Here is a 15,340-nt window from a genome sequence, read left to right as displayed (position 1 = left end):
CTGCCATCTGGCGGGGGGGAGGGGGGAGTAAGTGGTGGAATTAGAATAAAAGGTATGGCAATTGCCAATGTTGTAAAATTACTCATGCATATATCTGGTAAATAAAAACTACTAAAAAAAAAAAGAAAGAAAAGAAAGAGGAGTAGAACATCATTAAATGTTGTGCTTTTTAAAATTAAAATAAAACTCTGCCAATAGTGCTTGAATAGGCATCTACACACCTAAATAACTATTTCAATATATCTCTTTTATAATTATGTATATTTTATAATACACATTTAAAAACATTATTCTGAAAAAGAATCCATGGACTTCACCAGACTGCAAAGGGGTACCACGACACCAAAAGGTTCAGAACTGCTGCCCTATATTTAGATAAGTAGAATAAGAGTCATACTATTCCATGACTAAACTATTAATATATTCATAACAGATACATTATGGAGTAGTTTTGTGATTTAAAAAAATGTATTTTCCATTAAAAATTCCAGCTGCACACATTAAAATGTCTTATAATTTGTAGTTATACACTGGCCTCTTTTTCCAGTACTTCTTATAGCTTTCCATTTTTCTTTCATTGATTCTTCTTCCTCCTATTCCTTAAAATCTAGTTAGTTCCTTAGATTCTATAGTTAACTCATTTGTATGCTATTTTCTTTCTCTTTGCAATCTAATCCATTAAAATTCCTTTGTTTGAATTGACTTCTAGATTTGCACTTTCAAGTCCCAAATCACTGGCAAATACCATTCTTTCATTTTTAACTGCCCATTGGTCACTTTTGTCTGAATGTTCTACTAACAGGTAAGATTCAAAAATCAACTTGTCTCCAACAGAATTTATACTTTGGCTCTGATTTAATCATCTTTCTTTTAGTTAGAAGATGATTATTTCTGGGAGGTAGGCTCTACTCTCTGCCCAACCACACCCCCAAAACAAATGCTCAAAACCACCTCTCCAATACAAGCACTGTGTTTTGAAAGCCTATAATAATTTTTACTACAAATAAAGTTTTATTTTTCTCTCATTTTACTTTCTACTTTGTTTTCCTTTCTGTTCCCCATATGATATCTTTATAATAATAGTTTCTAAGCACACAGTTTTTCAGCCTATAAAAAAGTACTCTTCTGACTTTAAGGACTTTAAGGATTGTATTAATACTCATGAGCAAGGAACTTATCAAGACTGACTTTAAAGGTCATTTATTCCTTACATGTGAAAAAATTAGATTCCATTTTAACCAAATTGCTTTTTAAGTTGAAAAAGGCAAGGTATTGTTTTCTTTTTTTTTTTTTTTTTTTTTTTTTTTTTTTTTGAGGCTGGGGTTAAGTGACTTGCCCAGTGTCACACAGCTAGGAAATATTAAGTGTCTGAGACCAGATTTGAACTCAGGTCCTCAGGAATTCAAGGCTGGTGCTCTATCCACTGTGCCACCTAGCTGCCCCTAAGGTATTGTTTTCACTGAAGGACAAATCATCAAGATTTCTTGATTAATGAATTTACAAGTATGTGTTTGGTTAACATATGCAAAATCCAAATTTAAAAAGAAAACTGATAGACTAGGACTTGTTTACTTGACCATCTTATAATGTTTTACAAAATAATTTCCTGAAGGCCTCTTTTAAATACCAAGCTCTCCTACTGCAATTAAGATTATTTGATTTATAAGTGAAAGATAGATGTCCAACTTTCTAAGAACAAAACTATTATTGCTTAAGGTAAAGTAACTCTGTGTACTGAATAGAAGACTGAATAAGTTATGTTAGTCTGTGAGTTTTTTGTCTGTAGAAAGCTAAAGGCAGAATGATTAAACTTAATCTTTTTTATGTTTTTGTACAAAATGGTGATATAATCGGTAAAGCAATCTTTCATTGTAGAAACTCCTCTGTTTATACATTTGAGCAACTTGTTTACATAAATAATGATTTTAGAGAGTTGCCTGGTATATATAGTGACACAGTAATAATCAATCCATTAGCAAGCATTTGCTAAGCATGAATTATTTGTCATGTACAGCAGCAGATACTAGACATACAAAGACAATATTTGAAACATTCCCTGCTCTCAAGAAGCTTTCATTCTAGTCTGGTGACTGCATATACATGTCAGAATATACAAAAAATAAAAATGACCAAAGACAATCTATTTAGGATAACACTAGCATTTGTGTGTAGGGATTCAGAGGATCTAATGCTTCCTGGAGAAAGTGACACATATGTTAAATATGGAACTTGATTTTACATCTTTCTGATTCCAGAAACAGTTTTCCATTCCATTCACTTTGCTACCCAAGGGAAATTGTAAATAAGCAGAGTACATTAATTAAAAGTTCATTTCCCCAATGAACTGTTATATAAAGTACAAATGAAGGCACTTTTGGAATAGACTATGATGCTATATTTTCTTATTCCTTGACCCCAATCATTCAACAAATTGTTGCTGGGGTTTTAAATGTAAAAGAATATAGATTTAAAATAGAGGCCAAAATACCACTACACTATAAAAATATATCAGAACAAGAAGATTATTTTCCATCAAAATGATTTATCTTTTAATAATTATCTTGTAATGCCAAAACACTATAGTTTCCTACCATATAATTTTTAGTCATTTTGTGAATTAATTTTCTATTGTTACAAAATAGAAGAAAGTGTTAAAATTTTAAAAATGGAGCAGGTAGATTCTTGTTTTGGGGTTCAATACCCCTACTTTCCCAGAAGAATTAAATTATACAGTTATGTAGACTAAGTACAAAATATCACATAATCACATTGTACATGCCAATGATAATTTATTACTCATATATACAAGGCTTCTGTAGGACTGAAAAGAAGAGGGATGCAAAGGGATAGAATAGAGCTGGACCTAGATTGTGAAAAACAATTCTTTCTCAACCTGAAGTTGTACATGCACATACACACACTTGATCATAAATATGCATGTATACATATGTATGTGCACACATATATACATCATTAATTAATATATTTTAGTTTTTATTATGTTTATAATCATAAACATTACCTTTTCAATAATACAGCTTTAATTATAATAGCAAAAGAGCATAGATGACAGAGAGATGACCTTGAAGCCAGAAGATTCAAAGATAGTGGCAGGAATAAATTAAAAGCTAAAACTGCCTGATTTTCCTGGGCTGCATTTTGCCTATTAAATTATGACATTCCTTGGATCTTATTTTCACTTAGTCCACTAAATCATTTTTCATGAGTCTTATATGGAATATTTATTTCTTCCATGTATTTTTGTTTTATTTATTTATTTGTAATGGGCCAGAACTCTATTTGAAACAAGGATTCTTCTAAGGTGTTAACTCAGTGAAATTGATAAAGACAAAGGTTATCTATTTTAGCATGATGATTAATAGTTCTCTAGATCTGTACATGTACTTAGTACTTAATATAGTTCTGCAAGACTGACACCTATTCTACAAGATTCACAGCTATGATAATGTAATTATAAGAGAGCATATAAACTGGGACAAACTCAGCCAGAAAGATTCATGCCATCTCACATCACTGTGGTGGCAGGCCTGGACTTCTTCACTTCTCCTCTGAAACCAAGACTCAGGAAGGCCTCTAAGAAAGCTAGCCCAGGCCCCAGGCAAGGAAACTAGATTGTGAAGGATATAATAAAGAATTTGGACTTAACACCTGGCTATTCTCATGGTGATTATTCTGCTAAAAGAAGTCTGGTCCAAAGACCTCCAGAAAACCAACCAGAATATTACATATATACATTTATTTTAGCATACCAGTGGGTATTTTTCATCTTGGAGTCAGAAAAGATGAGTTAAAATTCAACATAACAGTTATTGATTTTAGTCAAAATCACTTTATCTCGGAGTTTTAAATTTCTCTTCTGTAAAATGGAAATAATAATACATGTACCATCTATCTCACAAACTTCTGATAAAAATCAAATAATATGATGTCTGTAATGTGCTTTATAAATTTTAAAGCACAATAATAGCTGTTAGCTACCATATTTTCTTGGTTACCTTTGATTCTCTCCTTCAGCTAGAACCATATTCATAAGCAATACATTCATGGATTTGTTGGTGAAAGGTTTTTTATAGCTCTCCAAAAATCATAAAAAAAAGAGTGATAGAATCTTCAACAATTGTAGCGTTGAATGTTCTCGTGGGAGTGCTTTGAACAATGGCTTAAATTGTTTTTGTCACAGAGTATCATATATACATTTCAATACCCCAGTTTACTGTTGATCTCAAATGTAAAGTTATTTCCTCCAAAAAGAGAAATTACTGTCCATCCATGCCTGCCCATCTTGTATGACCATAAATCATATTCTTCCATAAATCCACAACAGGGTCAGAAATGTAAAGGTGCTTACTTGTGAATTTGTGGCTATGAATGGAAACCAAAGGAATATAAAAGGTGTCCTTCATTTAGCTCTAACTTTAGCCATGTCATACATTTGTCAAATTGTGTTTATAAAATGTTACAAACCATTTATTCCCATCTTTCATCTCCTTGCTTCCCTTTGAATGTTCATCCCATTCAGTTTAATGACAAAGCAATAAAAAATAAAAAATAAAAAAAAAAGATTGCCAATGTGGTCAAGGTTAAGAATCCCTTCTCCTTTCAGATGAATCTTTACAATATAAATCCTCTTCACTGCTAATCCCTTCCATCTTCAGGATAGATGGAAGGTAACTTTAAGGTTTTTTATATATTCTCTATCTATCTAACCATTTCCTTCTCCACCTTGTTTTACAGATGAGGAAATTGAAATCAGTAGGGTTAAATGACTTCCTCAGGGTCACACAGCTAATAAATATCTAAGATCTTGACTCCATAATTGGCAGTGTATCCACTGAACTACCTAGCTGTTACCCGGTAGCACATATCAGAGATACTTGGCTGATGTGGATACTTAGTAAATGTTTGTAGAATGAATAATTAAATTATCTTGAAACATAGAAGTATATGCTCCCATATTAAATATATCAGACAATTGTCTGATTTCCTGATACATATTTCCCCTTCTATTTATATTTTCTTTTACTAAGAAAGTTCAATCTGTAACAAGCCATGAGTTGAAAGGTCTCTTTCTGCATAGTAAATATTGATTTGTAAACTTAGCTGACTTGATAAAGTATGGATACTTAATATACTCTGATATTTATTGTCATAGATGTATCTATGTTTATTTATCCTACAGAGAAGCAGATTTGTCTGACATACCAATGATGTTTCAGAGAGCTTGTCTTGTTTTGAGAAACTTGTTTTTCTACCAATTATTTTAAGCCATATTAACCATCAAATAATATAACAAAAAACACCCTGAAATTTACATACTCTTTAAATTCATGATAGATTATACAAGAACTGTCTTTGACAAAGGGGAAAATTCCTTGGGTTCATTAAGTATACTGCATTTTCATTCCTTTTTGTATTTGAAGGGTCTTTTTCATCCTTTATAGTATTCTTGGGTCCCTAATGCAGCCTAAAGAAAATAATTCAGCCTTAAAGTCTGATAGATTTACTTTATTGGAGAGAACCTAAACAAGTGTGTGAAAGCATTTTCCTCCACATGAAAGCATTGTAGGAACTTTCCATAAAAATCCCATTTATATTTGTCACTAAAAAAGCTCTAAAATTCAACATTGTTGGAAGATGGAAGTGCCTAATGTTTATTCTTGATTAAAAAAGAAAAAAAAAAAAACTTTTAAAACGAGTATCTGAGTCTCTGTTCTTTCTCAAATGCAAAATTATTTAGGATTCTGCCCCAGCCAAATAGTCCTTGTATTTTTTCATTTCTTTCTGTTCCAATGTATGCTAAATTCTTAGTATAAAATCATGGAGTTTATTACTCAGAACACTCAAAAATGTTTAGTTATACTATTTATATATTCTTCAGGTCAGGAGAAACTTGTTTGTGGTTGGTAGCCAAGTCGTTTTTGATCATTTTTTTTCTGTAATAGAAATCTTGTCTGTATTATTACCTTGACCAAACCTTTGCATAAAGAGTTATTATAGAAATTATTATCTTCAAGAAATTTTAAAACATTAGCAAAATAATAAATTCACTTTCAATTTTGCTTTCAAAGGTATGAATGTATATGTTAGATATGCTTTAATAAATAGTTATGATTTTGTTTGGCCATTTCTTAAATTTTTCATATATTATTTCTATCTGAAGAGGGAAAAAGAAGACATAAACTTACAAACAGATCATTTAATCTTACAAATGATAATACTTCTAAGCATTTTCATGGTCTTTGTAGAAACTAACAGATTGAAACATCAAGGGATGAATACATTATTAAGTACATTTGATTCTTACTTGTTATGGACACTAGACATATTCTATTCGACAATAACAAAAATAAAGCCGGTGTTGAGATAACCCATACTTATTGCAGTCATGATGAATTTCACCCCACAGAAAAAAGTACATGGGAAGATACCAGGTTTTTCTCACTTTCAGATAGAAGATCTTTAATTTATCCTTCTTTTATGTATCACAGTAAAATAGGAGACATGGCTACTGTGAATTTACATAGTTAGGGTAGTGAGGCCACATCTCCTGGAAAATCCAGCCTTTTTTCTTGAATGTATTTTACTTAGATATATTCTGCTTTTTAAAAGATATTTTACCTAAATATCTCAGTTACATGTATAGATTTTAACATAATCTTTTGAATTTTAAGTTTCACATTTTCTCCTTCCTTCCCTTTCCCTTCTCTTTAAGAAGACAAACAACATGATAATAATTATATATGTGAAATTATGAAGAACATTTTCATATTATCCAGTTGCAATAGAAAACACATATACCCAAATGCATACAAATAAGAAAAACAAATAATTTTTTTTTGGTTTGTTTTGTTTTTAAAGCTTGCTTCAATTTGTACTCAGAATTCATGAGTTTTCTCTCTCTCAACATGGAAAGTATTTTCATCATTGATCCTTTGGAACTGTTCCCTTTTTTATTTCTTTAGACTACATACCTAATGGAAAGGATATGAATTTTCATATTTTCAGCTGACTAAAACCATTTTTAGCCATATTAAAATGCATAATCACTATTGATTGGAAAAATGCAAATTAAAATAACTCTGAGGTAACACTTCATACCTCTCAGATTGTCTAAATTGACTGGAAAAGATAATTTTATATATTGGAGGGGCTGTGGGAAAACTGGGATACTAAGTAGTATTGGTGGAGGTATGAAATAATCCAACTATTCTAGAGAGTAATTTAAAACTATGCCCAAAGGGTTACAAAACTGTGCTTATCCTTTGGTACAGCAGTGCCACTACTAGATATGTATTCTGAGGAAAATCATAAAGGAGGGAAAAGAACTCTCATGGACAAATTATCTGTAGCAGCTCTTTTTTGTGGTGGCAAAGAATTGGAAAATGAAGAGATGCCCATCAATTGGGGAATGATTAAATAAGTTATGGTATATGAAAATTATGGAATATTGTTGTTCTAAAAAAATGATGAACAAACTGATTTTACATAGGCCTGGACAGATTTGCATGAACTGATGCTGACCAAAAGAAGTAGAACCAGTAATATTTGTACACAGTAACAGCAAGATTATGTGATGATCAACTATGAAAGACTTGGTTCTTCTTAGAAGTTCAGTCATCCAAGGCATTTCCAATAACCTTTGCATAGAAAACTATATCTGCATCCAGAAAGAGAACTATGGAGACTAAATGTAAATCAATATGTTATGTTCACTTTTCCCCCCCTGCTTTTTTTTCCTCTCAGGGTTTTTCCGTCTTGTTCTGATTTTTCTCTCTCAGCATGATTCATAAAGAATGTATATTTTAGAAGTTAATATACATGTATAATCAGAAAAAAAAATTTAAAGGATACAGACTTAGTAGTGGTATTGGTAGATCAAAATGTATGCACATGCATAGTTTCGGGAATACTTTCAAAATGTTCTACATAATGGTTGGACTAGATCACAACTCTACCAGTAGCACATTAGTGAGAACTACTTTCTGATGATTATTTCTTATTTATCCTAAATATAGCTTTTTGTACCTATTGCTAGACATCTCTTCCATTAGGCTATATGCTCCTTGAGATCAGGGGCAGCCTTATGTCCCTTTTTGTATCTACAGCACTTAACGGTTTCTGGCATATTGTGCTACCAAATTGTTTCTAATATTAGCTATTAATATAATAATCTTTAAGATGATTTGAAAACAAAACAATATATAAAGTTTGAAACAGGTCTTTAATAAATAAGAGCATTAGGGAAGACTTTCCTGGCTTGGTGGCTTTTGAGTACTGCCTTTAAAGATGGGTTGAAATTTAATAGGCAATGCTCTGTAAGGAAAGAATTCCAAAAAGTGAGCAAAGACACATAAATGTCACAATATTGGATGTAGTTTGAGCCCTAAGGTACTAAAATTGAATGAAACTATAGAATATATGAAGTAATGTAACATGAGATTCAAGAGAATTACATTCAGCAAATACCATTAAAGCATCTACTATGTAATAAGGTTCAACCTGCTCTCATTTCACATAAATAATATTTATTTGCATCATTCTCTCTATATTCATAGTCTTTTCTTCTTCCATTTCTATAGTTCTTTATCTGGATGTGGATAGCATGTTCCATATATGAGTCCTTCACAATTGTCTTAGATCATTGTATTGCTGACAAAAACTAAGCCAATCATATTTGATCATCCTACAATATTGCTGTTATGGTTCTGTTCATTTAATTTAGGATCAGTTTTTGAAAGTTTTTCTGGGTTTTTCTGAAATCCCTAATGAATATTAATGGAAAAAAATTTGGACAAAATACTAGCAAGATAATTAAAGCAATACATCACAAGGATAATACACGATGCCCAGGAAGGATTTATAACAGGAATAGAGCATTGGGTTCAATATTAAGAAAACCATCAACACAATTGATGATATCAATAAAGAATTGAACAGAAATCATATAGTTATCTCAATAGATGCTGAAAAAGTTTGACAAAATAGAGCACCCATTCCTATTAAAATATATGAGAGAGCATAAGAAGAAAAGGAGAGTTCTTCAAAATGATTAGCACTAATCTAGCTAAAACTGCTAGCAAGCATTGTGTTTAGTGCTTATATTTCATCAATATGGTACCTTTTAGCAAGATGGAGTTTTCTGCCTTGTTTCTTTTAATTAGGTCTATTACTGCTTTAGCTTTGTCTGAGATCAGGATTGAAATCTGTAATTTTTTATTGTTGTTGTTTGTTTTTACATCATCTGAAGCATAATAGATTCTGCTATAATCTTTTACCTTTAATATCAGTGTTTCTCTGTTTCAAATGTGTTACTTATAACCAATATATTGTAGGATTTTATATTTCTAATCCATTCTGCAATTCACTTTCATGTAATGGGAGAGTGTGTCACATTCACATTCACAGTTATGATTACTAACTGTGTATTTCTCTCCATTCTATTTTCCCTCTTTTTATATTTTTCTTTCCTTTCAACCTATTCCTCTTTGATAGTCTTTTGTTTCTGTCCACTTCTTTACTAAATATTTTCTATCTTCCTTTCAGCTCCCCCTCCCTTTTCTTTCCCTTTCCCCCTTCTAATTCCTAAGTATGTATGTTATTATATCTTTGAATCAAATCTGATGAGAGTAAAACTCAAACAATGCAAATGTTCTTCTGTCTTTCCCCCTATTGTAATAGGTCTTTTATGCTTCTTCATGTGATATAATTTATCTCATTATACATCCCTTTTTTTCTCTCAGTACAATCCTTTTTTCACCCCTGAATTTTTATTTTATTATTACATCAATGTCAACTTATACTATCAAAGTATATTTCTTCTAATTGATCTAATAGAGATACAGTTCTTAAAAATTGCAAGCGTCATTTTCCCACATAGGAATATAAATAGTTTAACTTTATTGAATGTCTTGTGCTTTTAAAGAAGTTTCCTATTTTTATATATATATATATATATATATATATATATATATATATATATATATATATATATATATATATTAAATTTTCTTGAGTCATATTTGGAGCTTAAATTGTCTGTTCATTCTGGTCTTTTCATCAGAAAAGTTTGAAAGTCTCCTGTTTCATTAAATATCTTTTTTTTTTTTCTCCTGAACAATTATGCTTTGTTTTTCTGGGCAAATCATTCTTGGTTGTAATCCAAGCCCTTTTGCTTTCCAGGATATTGTATGCCAATCCTTCCAGTCCTTTAATATAGAAACTTCTCAAAACTCTGTAATCCTGACTATGGCCCCTAGATATTTGAATTGTTTCTTTCTGGTTGGTTGCAATATTTTCTTGACTTGATAGTTCTTGAATTTGGGTATAGGAAATGTTTTCTAGGAGATGATTAGAGGATTTTTTTCCAATGAATATTTTACCCTTAGGTCCTATAATATATGGGCAGTTTTCATTGATAATTTCTTAAAAGCTGCTATCTAGGCTCCTTTTTAAAAATCATGTCTTTCAGGTAGACCAGGAATTCTTAAATTATCTTTCTTGCATCAATATTCCAGATCAGTTGTTTTTCCAATGATTTATTTTATATTATCTCTATTATTTCTATTCTTTTGATTTTGACTGATTCATGATGTCTTATAGAGTCGTTAACTTCCACTTTCTCAATTCTATTTTTTAAGGATTTTTTGTTTTAGTTAGCTTTTGTATCTCCTTTTCCATTTGGCCAATTCTACTTTTAAGGGATTTGTCTTCTTCAATGAACTTTTTTTTTCCATTTGTCCAATTATATTTTTAAGGACTTGTTTTTTTCTGTCAGTTTTTGCATTTCATTTTCTAAGCTGTTGACTTTTTTCATAATTCTTTTGCAAAACTCATTTTCCCCTTTTCTTCTATATCTCTTGATTTTAAAATCCTTTTGGAGCTCTTCTAAGAGGAATTTTTTTGACTTGAGAAAATTCATATTACCCTTTGAGAATATGTAGGCATTTTGACATTTGTTGTCCTCTTCTGAGTTTTTGTTTTGATCTTTAATGTCTTCATATTAGATCTGTATAATCAGGAATCTTTTGTGTATTATTGCTCATCTTTTAAAGTTGAATTCTCTTCCTGTGACATAGAAGGCACTCTCCAACACTTTTTTTTTTCCAAGGGACTTTTTACTGGCTCTCTGAGCTGGGACCTCTAGAGCTGGTGACTTGGCCACGGTACATGGGTGGTCCAGCCTAATCATGCCTGTTTTGCCCTGGATTCTAAGACTGGCAGTTTGCCTGCTGCACTGGGGTTTCAAACTTAACTGCTGGCCTTCTGTGACATTTAACAATGCTGTTGAACCAGATTGGTGGGGTTTTGGTTGCTGATCTATAGTGAGGCTAAGAGCCTCGAACTGGTTTTCACAGACATTGCCTGTCCTGGACTGTGTTTTTGTTTTATTCAAGTGAAGTAGGCCTTTCCTAAAGTTCTTTTTAAGCTATCTTAGGCTGGGATATTGTTTTGTTTCTTCTGGATTCTGTCACTCCAAAATTCTTTTAGAGGTTTGATCTGATGTTGTTTCCAAAGGAAAATGCAGAGAGGTCAGGCAACTTCTTGTCTTCTTTCCACTATCATAGTTCTGATGCCAAATACTGTTTTTCTGTCTTTAGGTTTTGAACTATGCACTGCAGGGACTTTGTCATTGACTGCATTGAAAATATTTGAACTAAGAGAATTTTCTGTGAACAAAAGAAAATAAAGTCAATCAGACACCTCCACTGCTTTATTTTATTTTTATTGTTGATATGTGCTTTTGTATGTGCTGCCACACATATATTCAAGGCTTCCTGAGCAATTTTTTTTAAGTTGGTTAGTTGTGTAAAGTAGATTATGATGCTGTGGAATTCCAAAGGTCACTGATTTGACAGAAGTGAGTTCTTTGTAATACAGGTAGATATTTTTGTGCAAATAATTTATCAGTTTTGAAATACAATTCCAAGTCATTGATCAGAAAGCATATTTTATATATAGTTGTCAACTGATTGAATTATGTCATAACATCATAAGTTTATAGATGGAAGTGAACTTTGAGGCTATCTTTAATAACTTCCTCATTTCATAGATGAAGAAATTGAAGCAGAGTAATCAATTAATTTATCTGGGATCACACAAGTACTAAGTATAAGAGCCATGAATAAATATAGGTTCTTTCCTAGGCACAGTGATCTCTCCAATGCACCTCACTTCCTCCCTATATTTAAACGTTAGAAAAAATATATTTGTTAATTTGATAGACTTTAATCAATTTGTGATGAGAAAATATATCTGATTACTCTGTATTCAGACTTTTTAAAAACTAATACTGCAATAGTAATTGGAATTACCAATCATTTCATTTTAGCTAAATTTTGTAGTCTTAAATTTCCAGATATTTCATATATTTAATAGGCAACAAATTAAAACTGTCTGGCTGTTATGATGTTATCACTAATCCAAGGCATTCAGAAATGGGTTGTTTCCATTGGATTCCATATTTATCTCCTTAGAAATGTCTATCATCCTCTCTTCTTTGTTTAGAAACATTTTATTGCTCATTTTTTTATGTTAAACTCACTGAATCCTATTGATTATAAATTTTCTTGTAAATCTTTACCTTTTTACATGGATGAGCACTCACACAATAAGTTTAGTTTAATAAACACTTTAAGTGTGTGATACCATGATAGGAACTGATGAATGAAAGGCAAAAAAAAAAAAAAACCACCACCTTCTGATATTTACATTCTATTTGTGGTGGGAATAATGTGATAGAGGATAAACAACTTGCACTGCCCGAATGAACACAAAGTATGTAAAAATGATTTAGAGAGGAAACAAATCTTAATTGGGGAGATAGTTTCAAATGCAATTGGAGTTTATTACTGAATTCATAATGCTGCAAGTAAAATGCATAGTCTGTGGTCAGTTTTATTCTTAAATATTATAATTAATAACCATTTGAGTAATTTATAATCAAGCATGTATGGGAACCATTTAAATTCTAATATTTTAATTTTAGAAAAGCATTATGGTCATATTTTGTGTTATGCACAATTGATGTTATTAAAAATACATTGAAAAAGTATATGGAAAATATAATTTTGCTAACTTTGTACTATACTATTATTTGTTCTAACATCATTTATAAATGATTAATATTGACACTATGGGCAACTAGGTGACATAGTGGATAGAGCACTGAGCCTGAAGGTAGGAAGACCTGAATTTACATTTGCTACTCAGATAGTTACTAGCTGTGTGATCCTGGAGAAATCAATTAACCTTGTTTGCCTCAGTTTCCTCATCTATAGAATGAGCTGGAGAGAAAAATGGCAAACCACTCCTGTATTTTTGCCAAGAAAATACCTGAGAATCAGGTATGACTAAAATGAGTGAAGAAATATTGATGCTTCAAAGAAATCTTGAAAGGGAAGGAAACCCAGAATAGGTCAAAAGATTGGTGAATTTAGATCCAAGGATCTACTTTCAAATTCCATTTTGTCTATTTAGGAATTTTCTGATGTCAAAAAAAAAAAAAGTCACTAAATGAACTTAGACTTTAATTTTTTTTTTTTTAATTAGGTTAGTCTAGATTGAATTAAGGGATAATTTTGATATGAAATCCACAACTTAAAGATATTCCTGGAGTAAGAATGCTGGACTTGGGTTCAAAAGGAATTTTATATTCTAGTTCCACCATATGTGTGTATTAATACATATATATATGTAAATACACATATTGACATATATTCATATATTTGACATAGTTTAATCAACTTATTATATGGCAGTTTAGTTGATTACTATAGAGTCAGACTTTTTAAAAATGATCCATAGAAATGGCTGTAACTAATAATCTTTCCATTTGAACTAAACTTTGCATTATTAAACATCCAGGTATTTCCTATGGTTCATGATAATTCATATCTAGAATTCATTGCTATACTTTCTTAACCTCTCTTTTTTTGTACTTCATCTACAATGTACTCATTTGAAATTTCATCACTTCCTATTCTACCTATTATTGTGTTTAGGAAAGGCTTATAAGAGTCACTTTGCCAGATTATACCTCAATACAGAATCTCTAATTTGCCATGAAAAGAAGTGCCCCTTGTTGGTCTAAGTAAGAAATCAGGAATTCCATGATGTCTAAGGAAGGTCTATTGTTTTCTTGAGGATTAAGGAGACTGGCAGGAGATCTTTATGAGAAAGTGGAAATCATATCACACCAAAAACATCTACATATGTTACTGAACATTATTTTAGTTAGTCTCTATGCCCTTATTTTATTTTTTTTTAATATTTTTACTGTAGGACATTACGTAAGATCAAATGAATCCTAGTCATTTGGTCTGACACATTGTACTGAAAATAATAATATTATTCTTGAATTCTTTTCATGGAAAACATATTGAAATTTTCAGTCAATTTACCATCTTTTATGAAATAAGAAGAAATTTCATGGTTTCTAAAAGTGCAGAGGCAGCAACTTTAATATGCAACTTAAAGCAGATTGGCAAGTGTGAATCTATGATAGTATAAGAAAACTGAAAACTCTTCCTTTAAACATTTTCACTCCTGGAACCATTAGGTTGAATGTTTCCATTCATTCATCCATTCATTCATCAAAACTTTATTACATTCCTATTGGACAAAGAATAAAATACTTGATTCTCAGGGAGATGTAGTTTAGCTAAGCCAATGTTATTATCCTCATCTCAATTACACTCTTGAGAGGGGAACATAACATAAACACAAATAATGATAACATAAAATATAATGGAATAATGCTATCAATTTATATTGGTAGAGGGAGCTTTTTTTCCCCCAGGGGATCCCTATACTGATGAAATTATAGATCTAGATGAAAACAAAAATGGCACATAATTTTTTTCTAGACAATTTATTTGTTTGTTTGTTTTGCTGAAGCAATTGGAGTTAAGTGACTTGCCCAGGGTTATAAAGCCAAGAAGTGTAAAGTGTCTGAGGCTAGATTTTAACTCAGGTCCTCCTGATTTCAGGGCTGGTGCTCTATCCACTGCACCAACTAGCTGCCCCAATTTATTTATTTTTAATGCACATTGTCTGATGAAGCATATTGAAAAAGAAAAATCAGAGTAAAAGAGAAAAACGATGAGAGAGATTAAAAACAGAAACAAGAAGTGAACATAGCATGTGTTGATTTACATTCATTCTCCTTCCTTTTTTTTTTTTTTCCTGGATATAGAAGGCATTTTTTTGTCCAAAGTCTGTTGGGATTGCTTTGGATCACTGAACCACTGAGAAGAAGCAAATCATTCATAGTTGATCTTTGCACGTTCTTGCTGTTATTGTATACAATGTGTTCCTGGTT

General features: G+C 31.3%; 1 protein-coding gene across 1 annotated transcript in view; it reads left to right on the top strand.

Moving 5' to 3' along the window:
* The window catches only part of PTPRD (protein tyrosine phosphatase receptor type D), a 2,806,204-nt gene that overhangs the window by 1,036,195 nt on the left and 1,754,669 nt on the right, over nt 1-15,340 (top strand). Inside the window, 1 exon segment of the mRNA XM_074282898.1 lies at nt 710-802. The gene's annotated coding sequence lies outside the window, so the exon portion shown is untranslated.

Source organism: Sminthopsis crassicaudata, chromosome 1, assembly GCF_048593235.1.
Source record: "Sminthopsis crassicaudata isolate SCR6 chromosome 1, ASM4859323v1, whole genome shotgun sequence".
Lineage (NCBI taxonomy): Eukaryota > Metazoa > Chordata > Mammalia > Dasyuromorphia > Dasyuridae > Sminthopsis > Sminthopsis crassicaudata.
The sequence above is the reverse complement of the archived record's forward strand: the minus strand, read 5'-3'. Positions and strand labels throughout refer to the sequence as shown.